Source organism: Dufourea novaeangliae, unplaced genomic scaffold (genome assembly GCF_001272555.1).
Source record: "Dufourea novaeangliae isolate 0120121106 unplaced genomic scaffold, ASM127255v1 scaffold96, whole genome shotgun sequence".
Classification (NCBI taxonomy): Eukaryota; Metazoa; Arthropoda; class Insecta; order Hymenoptera; family Halictidae; genus Dufourea; species Dufourea novaeangliae.
This window is the reverse complement of record NW_015373974.1, coordinates 204,658-219,426: the sequence shown is the minus strand read 5'-3', so window position 1 is coordinate 219,426 and position 14,769 is coordinate 204,658. Positions and strand designations below refer to the sequence as shown.

The 14,769-nt window shown below is 41.7% G+C and overlaps 1 protein-coding gene across 1 annotated transcript in view; it reads right to left on the bottom strand.

Annotated features, from left to right (window-relative positions):
• LOC107186940 (probable G-protein coupled receptor 158) overlaps window positions 1-14,769 on the bottom strand; it is a 129,392-nt gene that overhangs the window by 69,419 nt on the left and 45,204 nt on the right. The window lies entirely within an intron of this gene.

The window sequence follows — 14,769 nt, the reverse complement described above, 5'->3', positions numbered from 1 at the left end:
TTTTATTTAACCGTTGGAAATTATAATTTTCTAATTATGCCCGCGAAATAATGCAATCAGTATCACGTCAATAATTGACTTGTCAGTTCGCCACGCAATTTAGATGAACAAATCCAACTCGCTGGCCATCCTGGAGGAATGAAACGTCATTATGATGTGTTGAGGTAACTTCGTGGAACGACACGCACTAACGAGACCCATTGGTTACGAGTTCGTGAGAGGCATAATTAATTACATACTATCCGGCCGAGGACGTATCAGATCCAGTCGAATGTACCAATTATGGGTCGATGTTTGATTGAGTCGATATTGAGATAGACCAAACCAAACCTTCTTCTATCCCAACGTTCCATTATCCAAAACTTCCACTGTCCGAACGTTCCAATATCCGAACATTCCACTATCCGAACACTCCACTATCCGAACGTTCTACTATCCGAACACTCCACTATCCGAACGTTCCACTATCCGAACCTTCTATTATCTGAACCTTCTACTATCTGAACGTTCCACTATCCGAACATTCCACTATTTAAACGTTCTACTATCCGAACGTTCCAATATCGGAACCCTCCACTATCCGAACTCTTTAATATCCGAACGTTCTACTGTCAGAGCACTCTACTATACGAACGTTCCCCTATCCGAACGTTCCCCTATCCGAACTTTCCACTATCCGAACACTCCACTATCCGAACGTTCCACTATCCGAACCTTCTATTATCTGAACCTTCCACTATCCGAACATTCCACTATTTAAACGTTCTACTATCCGAACGTTCCACTATCGGAACCCTCCATTATCCGAACTCTCTAATATCCGAACGTTCTACTGTCAAAGCACTCTACTATACGAACGTTCTATTATTCGAACGTTCTGTTATCCGAACAGTTCTATTGCAAATATGTATAGCGTAACAATATTAAATAATACCACCATCGCTGTCACAGCTATTAATATAATCTTCGTCGCTATTAACTCCTTAAAGGTACCATTATTGCTTTCGCCATCGTCGGCTCTATGCTCACTGGCATTGTAATGCATACTGCACTTCTCTAGCCATTACCACGAGCACCGTCCCTGTAACCGGCGTCTCGTCATTAGCGACGTGAACCTATGCATCTTACAAAGGGCACTAAATCGATCCGGCCGGTTCTCTTCCCACGGTTCCGCTAAACAGACGCTCTATTTGAACAGGTGTATTCTGTATATATTAATTACCATCAATTATCTGCCTCATATACGCAGTGTCCCTACGATGTAAATTGAAATATCTATAAGAAAACGCAAGCAAACGCAAATATTCACCTTCGCCAATGGTTTTACAGTGATCAGGCCTTAAACTGATCACACTCATGGTATCGTTTTATGTATTATTAAATAAGAAATTATAGACTATTTCGACATCGTTAAAACCTGCTTCTACACAAACTTTCTCAACAGTCCATTTACCCAGTAACAATCGCAGACTCAGTAACACTTACAGAGTAAACTTCAGATTGCCAAGAATCGCCATTAGCCGCGATCGAAAAAATCGTTCATTACCCAAAGTCAATTCAGGATTCCTTTAACACCGGCTACGATACCCATGCAATCGACGGTTATTACTGTAACCGGCAGCATTTCTCCAACAACAACAACGATTCTATTCGGAGACAATTATTGGAACTGCATTGAACCTTCGAAGGAAACACGGTGAGATAATCGGGCAAGTGCGCGCGTTTTAAATCGTCGCGATTACGATAGGAAGGGAATGGGGAAAGCCAGGTGTGTGATAATACAGTCCAGAAAATGGCGGCTATCGCTGGGATAAAGGGCGAGGGAAACATTTTTTCGTACACTGCCCGGGTGCACTCTCCGGCCAGCTATTAGCGGGAGATCGAACGGCGATAATGTCAAAGCAATTTCATTAGAAGGAGCACTGCTCGAAGCCCTTGGCGAGATGCCTGGTCTAGCACTGCTAATGGATGCTCAAGAAAACAAATTGCTCTTTTATGCCGCCACGGGAACTCCTCTTTTTTCGTCTCAACGGGCAACGAAAGTGAGGATTCCTTGATGCATCGGGGCCATCTTTGGACCTTTGAATCGGTGGATAATTGAACTGGACCTCTCTGGTAAATATATTTTAAATTAAAGAATTTAATTATTCCGGATTGTTTGTTGGAGTGACGGTTGTGGGATGAGCTGATGACAAATTCTTGAGATATTCGAAATGTTGAGGAAGATCTGGAGATTGGAAGTGCAGGCAGGTAGAACAATGGGCTAGAGAAGTAATTGTCTCGACGCTTAACACACTCGGGACCGACGTATTATTACAAGACTATCTTCAGTAGCCGGCAACGTTATTGTCAGCTGCACGTGACATACATGCTGTGTTTTATCCATTACGTGGGTGAGATATTATAATACGCATATGCTGAGTCTTTGGTCTCTTCTAGATACTTATAGTCTCTCATAGTCCCTCATAGTCCCTAAGAATCCCTTCTAGTCCCCCATAGTCTCTCATAGTCTCTCATAGTCCCTAAGAATACCTTATAGTTCCTCATAGTCTTTCATAGTCCCTAATAATCCCTTACAGTCCCTCATAGTCCTTAAGAATTTCTAATAGTCCCTAACAGTCCCTCCTAGAATACCTCATAATCCCTAATAATCCCTCACAGCCCTTAAGAATCCCTTATAGTCCCTCACAGTCCCTCCTAGAATACCTCATAGTCCCTCACAGTCCCTCCTAGAATACCCCATAGTCCTTAAGAATCCGTTATAGTCCCTCACAGTCCCTCCTAGAATACCTCATAGTCCTTAAGAATCCCTTATAGTCCCTTACAGTACCTCGTAGAATACCTCATAGTCCCTAAGAGTCCCTTATAGTCCCTCATAGTCCTTCATGGACCTTCATGGTCCTGCATAGTCCCTTGCAGTCCCTGACATCCCCTTCCCCCAATATTACAGGACATTGTAATGGGAAAATGTAAGACATTAGTAAACAAATTTTTCTTTTATTCTTTCACGTAGAATCACCACTTGGTAATACGGTAATAAGAAACACGGTGGGCAGAGTATTCAATACGAAACTATGTACGAAATCCTTCTTTTTGTTGACAATTCATAAATGCTACAGAAAAAGAGCAATAACTTATTAAACACTGAAACTTCGAAGCTCAAACGACCGTAACGTTATTCTCGATCGAAACTATATAGAACATTTCTTCGTACCGTTTTGACGAAAAACAACTTTGAAACTAACTAACCCACCACACCCTAAATGGTGGCGCCACTGTTCTAACTCTAACGCTAACTGACATCTTGTACGAAATAAGCATTCAACACGACGGAAACCAGCACTTTGCCCCCCGGCTGTCCAACGTGGATTCCGCTGCAATTCCAACAGGAACGTTCGCTGACGTTCGAGTCTCATTCCCGTTGAAGACGTTGCCCCATTCATTATTATCTTTCGCAATTTACTCGAACGCCGCCGCGTTATCCCGGAAAGCATAGTTCTGTATCCTCTCAGCCTCTGTATCATTCAAGCTCTCTGTTTTTCATTCCTCCACGGTTTTCCCGCCGGCGAATATTTTACTGTCAGGCCGACCGTCGTGAAAACTATTCTTCCGTTTGTTTATTTCGCTTTCTCCGCCTGGGCGTCATGCGAACAGCAACGCCGCCCGGAATTACCTTCTTGCGGACGGGGAAAGCAGAGCGACGGATTAAATCCTTTCGTTAGATGAAATCCGAGCCCGGCCTGTTTATCAAGTAATTCTTAATTAAACTTCCCACCCGAAACCTCAACGCCATTGTTGGGTAGCTTGGTCTACAAGTGTCAATGAGAAACCTTGGAATTCGTATTTCATGTAACAAAATTTAAGGAAATAGTTACATACGTATTGAAAGTGGAAAATACTGTTGTATAGGTCATGTATTAGTTCAGAACTGGTAGCCAAATTCAATTAGGGCAAAGTTAAAAACTGACTGAACCCTAGGATGGCAGAACTCAACATATTGTACAAAAATTTTTTCATAAAATCAAAATAGTCATTATAAGACTATTTAGGACATTTCTTTTTCATAAAACAAATAACGAAATAGTAGTCACAGAAATACCGTTTTCCTAAGGTTTCGATGTCACTCAAAGAAGTTTCGTACTGCCGATAAGAAATATTCCTGATAGTCACTGAAGTGATAAAGTAAGCGTCTACTCTAGTAAGCAAATGTAGTTAGCTGGTTACAGGAATAATTCGTGGGATAAATCTAGATTTACGACGGAAATCTTGAAAACATGTCTGACAGCTTTGACGTTGTTAGAGTTTTTACAGGTGTTCTTCTGGGAATCAATGTGTTCAAGACCTAGCAAGGCTGTGAACGAAACCTTGAACAGACCTTCATGTGTTCAGAATTCAGTCCTCTCGAGAGCGTTCAATTAACACTGTGCTGAAGTGGTTAAACGTGGGAAATTAAGTTCCTTCTCCAAGGTAAGTGGATCCTCAACAAGGCTCTAGTTATATTCCCAACAAAAGGATATAGAGACACCAAAGGGGAATCGACAGGTGAATCTGTCCCCGTTCCGTGGCATCGGAGGCACCTAGCCTGACGAAAGTCCGTTTAATGCGACGTTAACGATCGCATTTTTCAAGCCTGTACGTCAGAAACCAGGCAGACTGCAGTTTATGTATTCGCGGAACAGACACATCCTCCACCACGCGGGACGGGAGTCCCCGAAGGAATAATGGTATCTGCATGGAAATGATAACATCGTAAATCTCTGCGTTCTGATTTATAGGATCACATAAACCGCGAGAAAAGGGTCCACACACGACGGTGTTGTTGCCTCTCTTCTGACGATTCGGATCAGATTTACGACGGGTACAAGGCTGCGATATCTTTTGTCGGCTGTTAGGATCCTTGGACTGATCGATATATGATTTATGGATTTTTTTTCAGTCCTCCCGTCATCACTGCCACCATGTCGAATACCATCGAACACGTCACCATTACTCTTCTTGTTGAATATTCGCGAGTATTGTGTTCTCCCGAGTGTGACAGATTCAATCATTTTAAATGTTAATTTGTATTTGTTTACATTAAGACCAGATTTAAATCTACTCCACGGTAATAATAATTATCAGATTACGAAGTTTGAATAAATAACCTGTAGAAGAACCTAGGAAAAACGGGACTGGGTGGAGGTGGACTCGAACTTGTGTTCCTCAGATCTGTCAGCTGACCGTCACCTGTGCCTTAACGACCATGGCCACTGTGCCCTCCAACTTTCCATAGTTTCCGAACTCGTATATTACATATTGGTCACATCTCTTGTTCTGAAGACAAAAGTTTGTGTTTCTGCTAGAATATTTAATGAAATAAATTTTGTTAGGTCACAATTTACTAGGACTGTGTTTTCTTCGGCAGGTCGCCGCTGACCCAGCCATAGGAACCTTATGGTTAGATCTCAATGTAGTCCTTCAAAATTTACCGATATTTTTTTTTTTAAATTTAGGTACATATTCTGAATTTTAACTGTAAAGTCATTTTATGAAAACAAATTGACGGATTACGAGAGGATGAAATTTTTCATAGGTGTTTCCTGTCGCGAATACTCCAGTCTGGAATGTTCCAACGCGCATTGTATATTTTCAGGGGTGAGAAAATATTTACACGGTGTCACACGAGGTGCTTATAGTTCAGGTCCCGTAGAATCGCGAGGAGTTCATAGTTCCTCGTGCCAGGAGCACGCGAAATGCCAATAATTCAAGGAGGAGAGCGCGACAATTTTGTTCCTGAAAGCCTTCACCCCTTGCGTCAATCCGGCCATGATCGTTTCAGACCACGCGTGGCTTTCGGTAGCGATGGGATTCGACATCAATCCGAATCAATTTCGGTTGACAGAATGTAGAAATAAATAAACTATAATAATTCATGAATTGACAAATATCTAATAATTGGTGAATTAAGAAATATTAATTAATTTAGAAATCAGTCGAAAATTGACCGAACCTCGAGTGAAATAATAACACGAATGTGGGTAATTAGTGATGGGTAATTGAAGCTGCCCGCTAACGCGATGAAAATGTTCACAATTTTTGCAATATACTGGCGATGCGGCCTTTCGAACATTAACGGTGAAACCCCAAAAATTCGTAACGGGCTCCGGTTAAATTTCATCCAATTAAACGAAAATGAAAATAAATTGAAACAATTTGTCTGAATTAAAACTGGATGGGTATCGGGTGAATGTCTGAAATAGAACTTCGATACTGAAAAAAAAATGAAAAAGGAATGAATAAAATTATAGTCTGAATGATTGAAGACAGGAGCAGACGATTAAGATTGATGAATATTGGAGGGTATGTGTAGTTTTAGAAAAATGAGAAAATAACCGAGTCAAAAAAAAACCAGTACAGGGTTGAATATTAATTTTCTGGCAGACTTAATTGTGGTTATGTTACAGTCGTTATTGGTACGAAAAAATATTTGATCAGTGTCGCGAGACACTTAAAACCATCGCTAGGATTTAGCTTTGATCGCGCGGCAGACAACAGTGTCGCGTAGTGGAGGAACATCGGGGCTAATCCGACGAAAATTTTTCATATCTGTTCAGAATGGAAGACGCGGCTGTCATATCGCGGGGAAGCATAGAAGATCTCACGATATGATATCAGCTTGTCGCGCGCGATCACACTCGGAGGTGTTTCATAAAATCCTGTCGCCAGGAGAATTTTTCTCGGTCTAGCTGGTACCGTTTTGGAGACCAGTTTTATAACCTAACAACCATTACCCATCGATTATTCGCGCCATGTTGAGTACTTTGTCTACCTTCTTGTTCATACATGAATAATAATTTGTATAAATCTCTACGAGAATTTCTTAAATTCTGATCCACCAAATTCCTCCCCAAAGAAAAATTCGACTCCCAATTTTAACGAATTTTTAACTAAAACACATTCCTTTTTCATTTGTTTGCGAAAAAGCGGGCAAAGAGGTATGAACAAATTCACGAAATATCGTGCAACTTTCCCCTCTAAATCAAAACGTTTGTATTTCCGGGCTGTTGTCGTCGTTGTGAAATAAAACACGAAAGAAGGAAAGAAAATCATTCGAGCCCGAGCGAAAATTAAACTCGATAAATTCCCGGCACGCACGCAACCCAGCGGTGGTGATCAAAAAGAAACGGAATAACGGGAAAAGGCATTCAAGTGACGAGCCCGGGCGTCCGATCCGATCGGAGGACGAGTGAATGCGCGACCACTCGATCCCGCGGCTGTCGCGCGGATTGAATTGAAACGAGGGGAACCATCGGGTTGTTTCGCTTTTTAGCTCTCCCTTTAATTACTCCCCTTAACAGAGCTACAGTATCCGGACGCGAGAACTACCGTCCAGCGACGAATTATTAGAAAACAAAGGATCGATGAAATTTCCGTTTTTTCCCCTAGAATTATATTCCCCTCCTTTGCCTACAATTTCCCCCTTGTTTTAATCTCCTATTACGTACCATTTTTGAGCGAGGTGCCATTTTTGGGCGAGGTGCCATTTTCATACGAAGTGCCATTTTTGGGCGAGGTGCCATTTTTGGGCGAAGTGCCATTTTTGGGCGAGGTACCATTTTCTAGAACGGTGCCATTTTTACCATTTTGGCGCGCAGATGTGGAAGTCGATTATATCGAGAACGAGGCGTCGTACGAAAAACATGTTCCCGAGTTTTTCGATTGATCTTCTCCCGCAGAATCGCGTCGCACTGAGATTGGTAGTGAATTATGGCCGTAAAGTGGCCAATTTCGTGAAACGTACCACAAAGCCGGTGAAACTCGTAGCGTGTGATGTATGCAGAGAGGGGTCCTTTTCAGATACCCGGTTCCCTTTTCCTAATAAACTGGTCGGTGGACGAGTGGCCATGCGAGAGACACCGAATTACTCGGTTTCTGTTGAAATTTTCTCAGGCCCTCGGCCACAGGGGTATAACTCGGTTAGCCGGGCCTGTCTCTCGAAACTTTGGGAAAGGCTTGTCCCGCTTCACTTTGCTACGTTGGCCAATTAACGAGCCCCAGGGAAGTGAATGCGGAAAAACGAGAAATATTCCACGAAAAATGTGAAATATGTGCGAACGGTGAAGTCCTCGATCATCTCTCGTTAAGAGATTACAGTTGTGTATAGAGACATTAATTTACATGGGCTAATTCACTGATATTGAAACTGACCAAATGTCTGTCCGGCTCGAAATGGAATGACGACTTAATTGCACTCAGTGCTGGGCGAAATGAGATCGAATTAATACAATATTCAACAATTGCAATTATCGTGTCGTTGAAACAGTGATTGGTGATGAGGATTAACGGACGACGATTACGATCAATGTGACTGGATAATCAGTCTGTGTATATCGGGTCTCTGGTGGCCCACCCATAAACGAAGAATACGCTACTTTAAAAACAATACATTGCAATATTCATATCTTTTCATATACTTCTTTATGGAAATCGAGATAAATGAAACACCCTGTACATTTATTAACATTACACAAGTATTATGTACTGGTCTTAGTAAATGATAAATGTTACTACTGCAAAATTTTAATGTAATATACTTTGTAAAGTCCTAGTCAATTCGGACACCCTGTATATTTGCACCTACTCTTGATTTCCATAGTCGGCTGCGTAGATAAAACACAGGTGATAAAGATTCGAGTAATAAAAGTACAGTAACCCAGTGGTAGTAACAATTTTCGTTATAGTCTTCTCAAACACAAAAGAACAGTATTAATGTAAGGAGAACACAATTAGGTTGAAAAATATAACGTTAGTCGGATGAGAAAATGGTAGGGTCAAAACAAACCCCGTATTAAATATTAATTTTTCGGCAGATCTAATTGAGGTTATGTCACTCATCTTAAAACTGAGGTTATGGTGTAATCACTGCCGGGTCAAAGAAATATACGTGATCGTGCAAAATGTTTCTTTAAATTGGCAATCCTGTCGTCGCGAAACGATTCGATAATAAACAGGTTTCCATCGCCGGGTAAACGTGGAAACAGCGTATGTTCACGGTGGACGTGACATCGCGAACGATCGACAGAATGATCCAGACGGGGTGTGGATCGTCGACGAAATCGTGGGGACGAGCCCGGGAGATCATTCCTTCCCGGTTGGTTTATTGGCTGTCTGAGGCTTTTATCGCGTTCCGCCGTAAAACTAGGGTCCCAGTAAAATTAAACGTGACGACTGTAACTGCCTTACTCCACGGTTACGCGTCCCTATATCACCCGGGAAACGGTCCTAATGGCCTCTCGGGTGACGCAGTGCTACGTGATTGGATCCGTGTCGCACGTACCGAATGCTAATGTAGTATTCTCCGCTGAGTGTCATAATACTTATTTTTCTGCGCGGGGATTTGACGTTATTGATGTCGCTTAATGCGTGGTCGAAGTAGAACCTTTCTTATCCGAACTAATGGGGAGACATAAGTGTTCGGATAAAGGAATGTTGGGATAGTAAAACATTCGGATAGTGGAACATTACGACACTAAAACTGTAGGAAAGTAGAAACCTAGGATGGTAGGACCCTAGGATGGTAGAATTCTAGAATGGTAGAATTCTAGGATGGAAGAATTCTAGGATGGTAGAACTTTAGGATGGTGCAAGTTTGGGATGGTAGAATCCTAGGTTGGTAGAGCCCTGGGATGGTAGAATTCTAGAATGGTAGAATTCTAGGATGGAAGAATTCTAGGATGGTAGAACTTTAGGATGATACAACTTTGGGAGGGTAGAATCCTAGGTTGGTAGAGCCCTGGGACGGTAGAATTCTAGAATGGTAGAATTCTAGGATGGATGAATTCTAGGATGGTAGAACTTTAGGATGGTACAACTTTGGGAGGGTAGAATCCTAGGTTGGTAGAGCCCTGGGACGGTAGAATTCTAGGTTGGTAGAGCCCTGGGACGGTAGAATTCTAGAATGGTAGAATTCTAGGATGGATGAATTCTAGGATGGTAGAACTTTAGGATGGTACAACTTTGGGATGGTAGAATCCTAGGTTGGTAGAGCCCTGGGATGGGGGAATTCTAGGATGGAAGAATTCATATGTATAAATATGTTTCGACAACAGCGTCTCCGCAAGTAAACGCGGAGATATTCGTTGGTGCTGAGAATTAATAAAAGTCAACCCCTTCTCCGCCCCGGTTCGTGGGAATACGTGGGAACCAGAGTGGAAACTGGGAATCCCGGCTGAGTTTCGCAACAAGAAGATCCGCGGAGGCGACGGATTCTCACGACAGGCTTAGCTGTCCTTTTTATCGAGGCTACGATTGCTTCAGTACGCTTACGCGATTCCGGGAAAAGCCGTGGGAAAATCGGCAACTGTCGCAACGTAATCGGAGCGTGAAATCGATAGAAGCGGTCCCTTTTCCTTGGCCGGCCGCGAAAACACTTTATTAGAAACATGACCGGGATGGACGTAAGTACAGCTTCGACGACGGTCACTATTTTGTTGCGGATTCAGTTTATTCGTGTTTTATTCAATAACGGAAGAGTCTACAAAGTAGGGGCTATAAAGCTATAAAAGACTCGGTAGCTAAAGATCTATGGTAGTGAAATACTAGGGAATACCAGGAACAAAGCAAGCAAAAGTGTCGGAGTCCGAAGGTCTCAAGATATTAGGGTCCAAACATCCGAAGCATCAGGATTCAAGGGTTCAAACTATCAGAGTTTAAATGCCTAAACTATTACAGTTTAGGGGTTCAAACTATCAGAGTCCAAGCACCTAAACTATCATAGCTCAAGGGTCCAAACTATCAGAGTTCAAACGTTCAAACTACCAGAGCTCAAGGGTCCAAACTATCAGAGTTCAAACGCCCAAACTACCAGAGCTTAAGATTCCAAACTATTGGAGTTGAAGGATCCAAAATACCAAAGTTCAAGCGCCCAAACTAGCAGAGCTCAAGGGTCCAAACTATCAGAGTTGAAGAGTTCAAACTATCAGAGTTCAAGGGTCCAAATTATCAGAAATTAAGGACCCAAACTATCAGAACTGAGAGGCTCAAACTATCAGAGTGATAAGATATCAGAATCCAAGCGTCCAAGCTATCAGTATCTATAGATACAAATGATCGTGGATCCAAATATATAGGAGTGCAAGAATCGAAAAATATAAATTTCAGGGATCCAAGGATTCAAGGATCCAAATCCGGAAAACATTAGATACAATATAAATCTACATTTCCTAAAGTGCACAAGAATCCTTATTAATAGTTGCTCGATCCTTCACGCTTAAATTGCCCAGAAAATTCAACCAAAACCTTTCGAGTGAGGTGGGTCACGAACTCCGCCGTTAAAACAATCGGATGCCTCATTTGGAAGGTGCCCCGCCCCGTCGCCGTTTAATTCCTTGTTCCAGAGGGTAAGTTTCAGCGATTAATGCACCACTTTAGTTGTTCCCAGCGAATGTATTACTACGCTCCTGACGTATATCAGCCGGCATTTCGAGAGACAGAGAGAGAGAGAGAACGGGGTAACAAGCGCTAACGCGTGGAGAAGAAAAATACCCGAAAACCGACAGCGGTGGGGGAAAATCCTTGACGATTTAATCAACGATTTTTAATGAACGCAGAGAAATCCGTGGTAGTATTGCTGTTTAAACGCCGTCCCCGTAATGCGCTTCTACCATTTAAAATCCGCGACTCTGTGCCGTATGCAAATGACGGTTCACCAAACACGGGATTGCAGAGGTTGGGGGATTTCAATTTTCTTTCTGGAACTTGCTTTCCGGCCGGGCGATTTATTTCCCGGGGGAAAAACAACGTTAACTAATCGTTTAGTTATTCAAACTGAGAGACAAATGTTTAACATTTATCACGGAAAAATAGAGAGAAGGTATAACATTAACAGGATCGAGGAATTAGTAAATATATATGGTAATGGGAACGGGAAATCGCGACTATTGCTCGTTATAGGCGCGTTACCGGTCCCGAGCGTTGTCTCCGTAACGAGGCTATAGTTATTAACAACAATGAATATTTTCATGAAGGATATATTATTATATATAAAATAACGTACATGTGCAAAAAATAATATGATACCTTTTACGATCCGATATAATGACTGTTCTCGAATTTTTCATTTTCAAACGTGATGAAATGAAGGAACGAATATAGGGGTAGAGGAAATCGGATCGAAATTCGAAACGGAGCGTCAAATTTCGCCGCTCGCATTTCACCGGCAAGGTAAGTGTTACACCGGCCATTATCGGCGTAGTTTAATGATTCGCAGGCCTATTGGCGGTTTGCCTGAACGACGCGAATTAACATACTTGATGCTCATTCTCTGTAACGCCCTCCTGGTTTACCATGTTCACCACAGTTCGACGCCTCGATCGATTCCGAATTCCGTACGTCGACATGTCCGCCAACGATTCCCTGGTTGACATCTTGTTTAAACAATTTCTCCCACGTGTTTCAATTTTTTTTGTTTTGAATGTATTGAATAAAAAAATTCTTCGAATTGAATATTTGGTTTAGAGTGACGGTCAAAAGTATACAGGGTGTCTCATTTAAGCGTAATCCTCCGAATATTTATTTTTAATTGTGAAAACGCAAAAAATATTTTATACGTAATGTCAATCAATATTCTGCAGACGTTGTTTTTTTCTCGAACATTTCAAGGTTATTTATTTTTTCTGTATTTACTATGACATGACCTTCAAATGACCTTGTACCTCGAAAATACAAACATCGATGACCTTGAAGACTAAGAAAAAAAAAACATTTAAAAAAAGCAACGCCTGCGGAATGCTGATCACTTAATACCGTTCAAATTACGCATAAAATATTTTGTGTATTTCCACAATTAAAAAAGATACTGGGGGATCACACTAACATGAGACAACCTGTATATAAGATTAATTTTTATTGCTGTGTACTATAATAATCGTGAGTAGTATATTTGACGATTCATACAACGAAACGGATATACAGTAGAGCCTCCAGTATTCGAACTCATAGGGAGACATATGTGTTCGGATAATAGAAAAATAACTTATTACTTGCGTGCAGTCCTTTCTCAAGAAATCAAATACACAACTACAATACGCTTTAAATTCCAAGACAATCTGTTTCTACTACCGAAAAAACAAATCCAAAACGGGGATTATCATATCATTGCTTGTATTGGGATTTGGGAATCCCCTTATACCGATTTTCCTCGAGAATGAACCATCATACGAAAAATGGTTATGGCACATTTTTCACGCATTTTTTCCTCTAGAATCCAAAACCATCATCGAAATTCACTTTCGACGTCCAGATACCTAATAACTCAAGAAAAACCAATGGGAAATAGGCGAAATCGCCAAAACTCGCTTTCAGCCGTAGATCCATATCGATGATCTTCAAACACGAGCACACCAGTAGTTTTGCGAAATTAAACGTGTCGTAATGAAATTATCGGTACACGCCGACAAGCAACTTTTTAATTAAACAGGGGGGCGGAAAGGGTGCGGGGCAAAAAGCGACGTTGAACTGAAGTTCGACGGCAAGTTTTTGCGAAGGTTCCCCCTCCACCCACTCCCTTCTGGGAAAATATTTTCGCGACATATAGAGCCTAGCTATTCCAGGGGGTCGGGGGTGACTCGTGTCGCAGAAATCTCTCGAAAGTTCGTCGGAACACGGGACGCGACTTTTAATCGGTCCTCGAAAACTGCGCCAACAGCTGCCCCCACCCCACGGCCACAATTCACCCACTGCCCCAAATACAATTTTCTTCGAGAGCTCCGTTGTTGCACCAACCCCAGGATTTATTTACCGACGACGATTCCTCTCGTTTCCGCTCGGTCGACCATGTGTTTCAACCGATACAAATACCTATTTACTGTTCCCGGCTGTTTTTCTGGGAGATCCCTTTGACGACGACGTTTTGTGCGATCTGTATGTATATAAATTTTTGCATACCACTGATCCTTTATTCCGCGCGTACAACGGACTGGATTTCGATGCACTTTCTAGTGGGGGGGCTTAGAGAGGTTTATTTTCAAAAGCGTTTTTCTTAATCCTCGTTCAAAAGGGAGTTTGCAGGATGGGTGTTTTATTGTTATGCGAGAGGGATTGGTACTTTTTTTGTTGTATAATGATATTTATTTTTAAGCCGTTGCGAAAGCAACGACGCGTCCGTAAATATGGGAGATTAATTTTATTGTAAGGAAATATGGCGCAAGGGGTCTCCTGGAGGTAGACTTTGTATGGTTGAGGAGATTACACGGTGGATTATTGTGTGCATAACTGATTGCATAAAGTATTGTGAAATTTTGATATTTAATTCGAATGTTGATTAATTGGCTTGTTGGTGTTTCGTTCGATAATTTAATTATCGAAGATTCGATGAAGGAGGGGACGTAAAGCTTCCGAAGGCTAAGTATTTATGGATCTGTGAAGTTAAAATTGAAAGTATCTATGATATATGGTACAAATTATGAGGGTTCAAGAATCCAAAAGTATCCGACTTAAAGGATTAAAAAAATATTAGGGTCCAAATATTCAGACTATCAGGACACAAGGGTCCCAAGGTATCAGAAACTAAGTGTCCAAACTATCAGAGTTCGAGGATTCAAGTACACAAGGGGCCAAAAATTTGAGGAATCAAGGATATTAGAGTCCGAGAATGACAAGATGTCAGAATCCATGGTTCCAAACTATGAGGGTCCAGGATTAGGCTGAAAGAGGAATATTTTCAAACCATTTTTTTAAATCGTTGTTCAAAGGGGACACTGCATGATATGTTTTTGTTTACGGCAGGGGCGG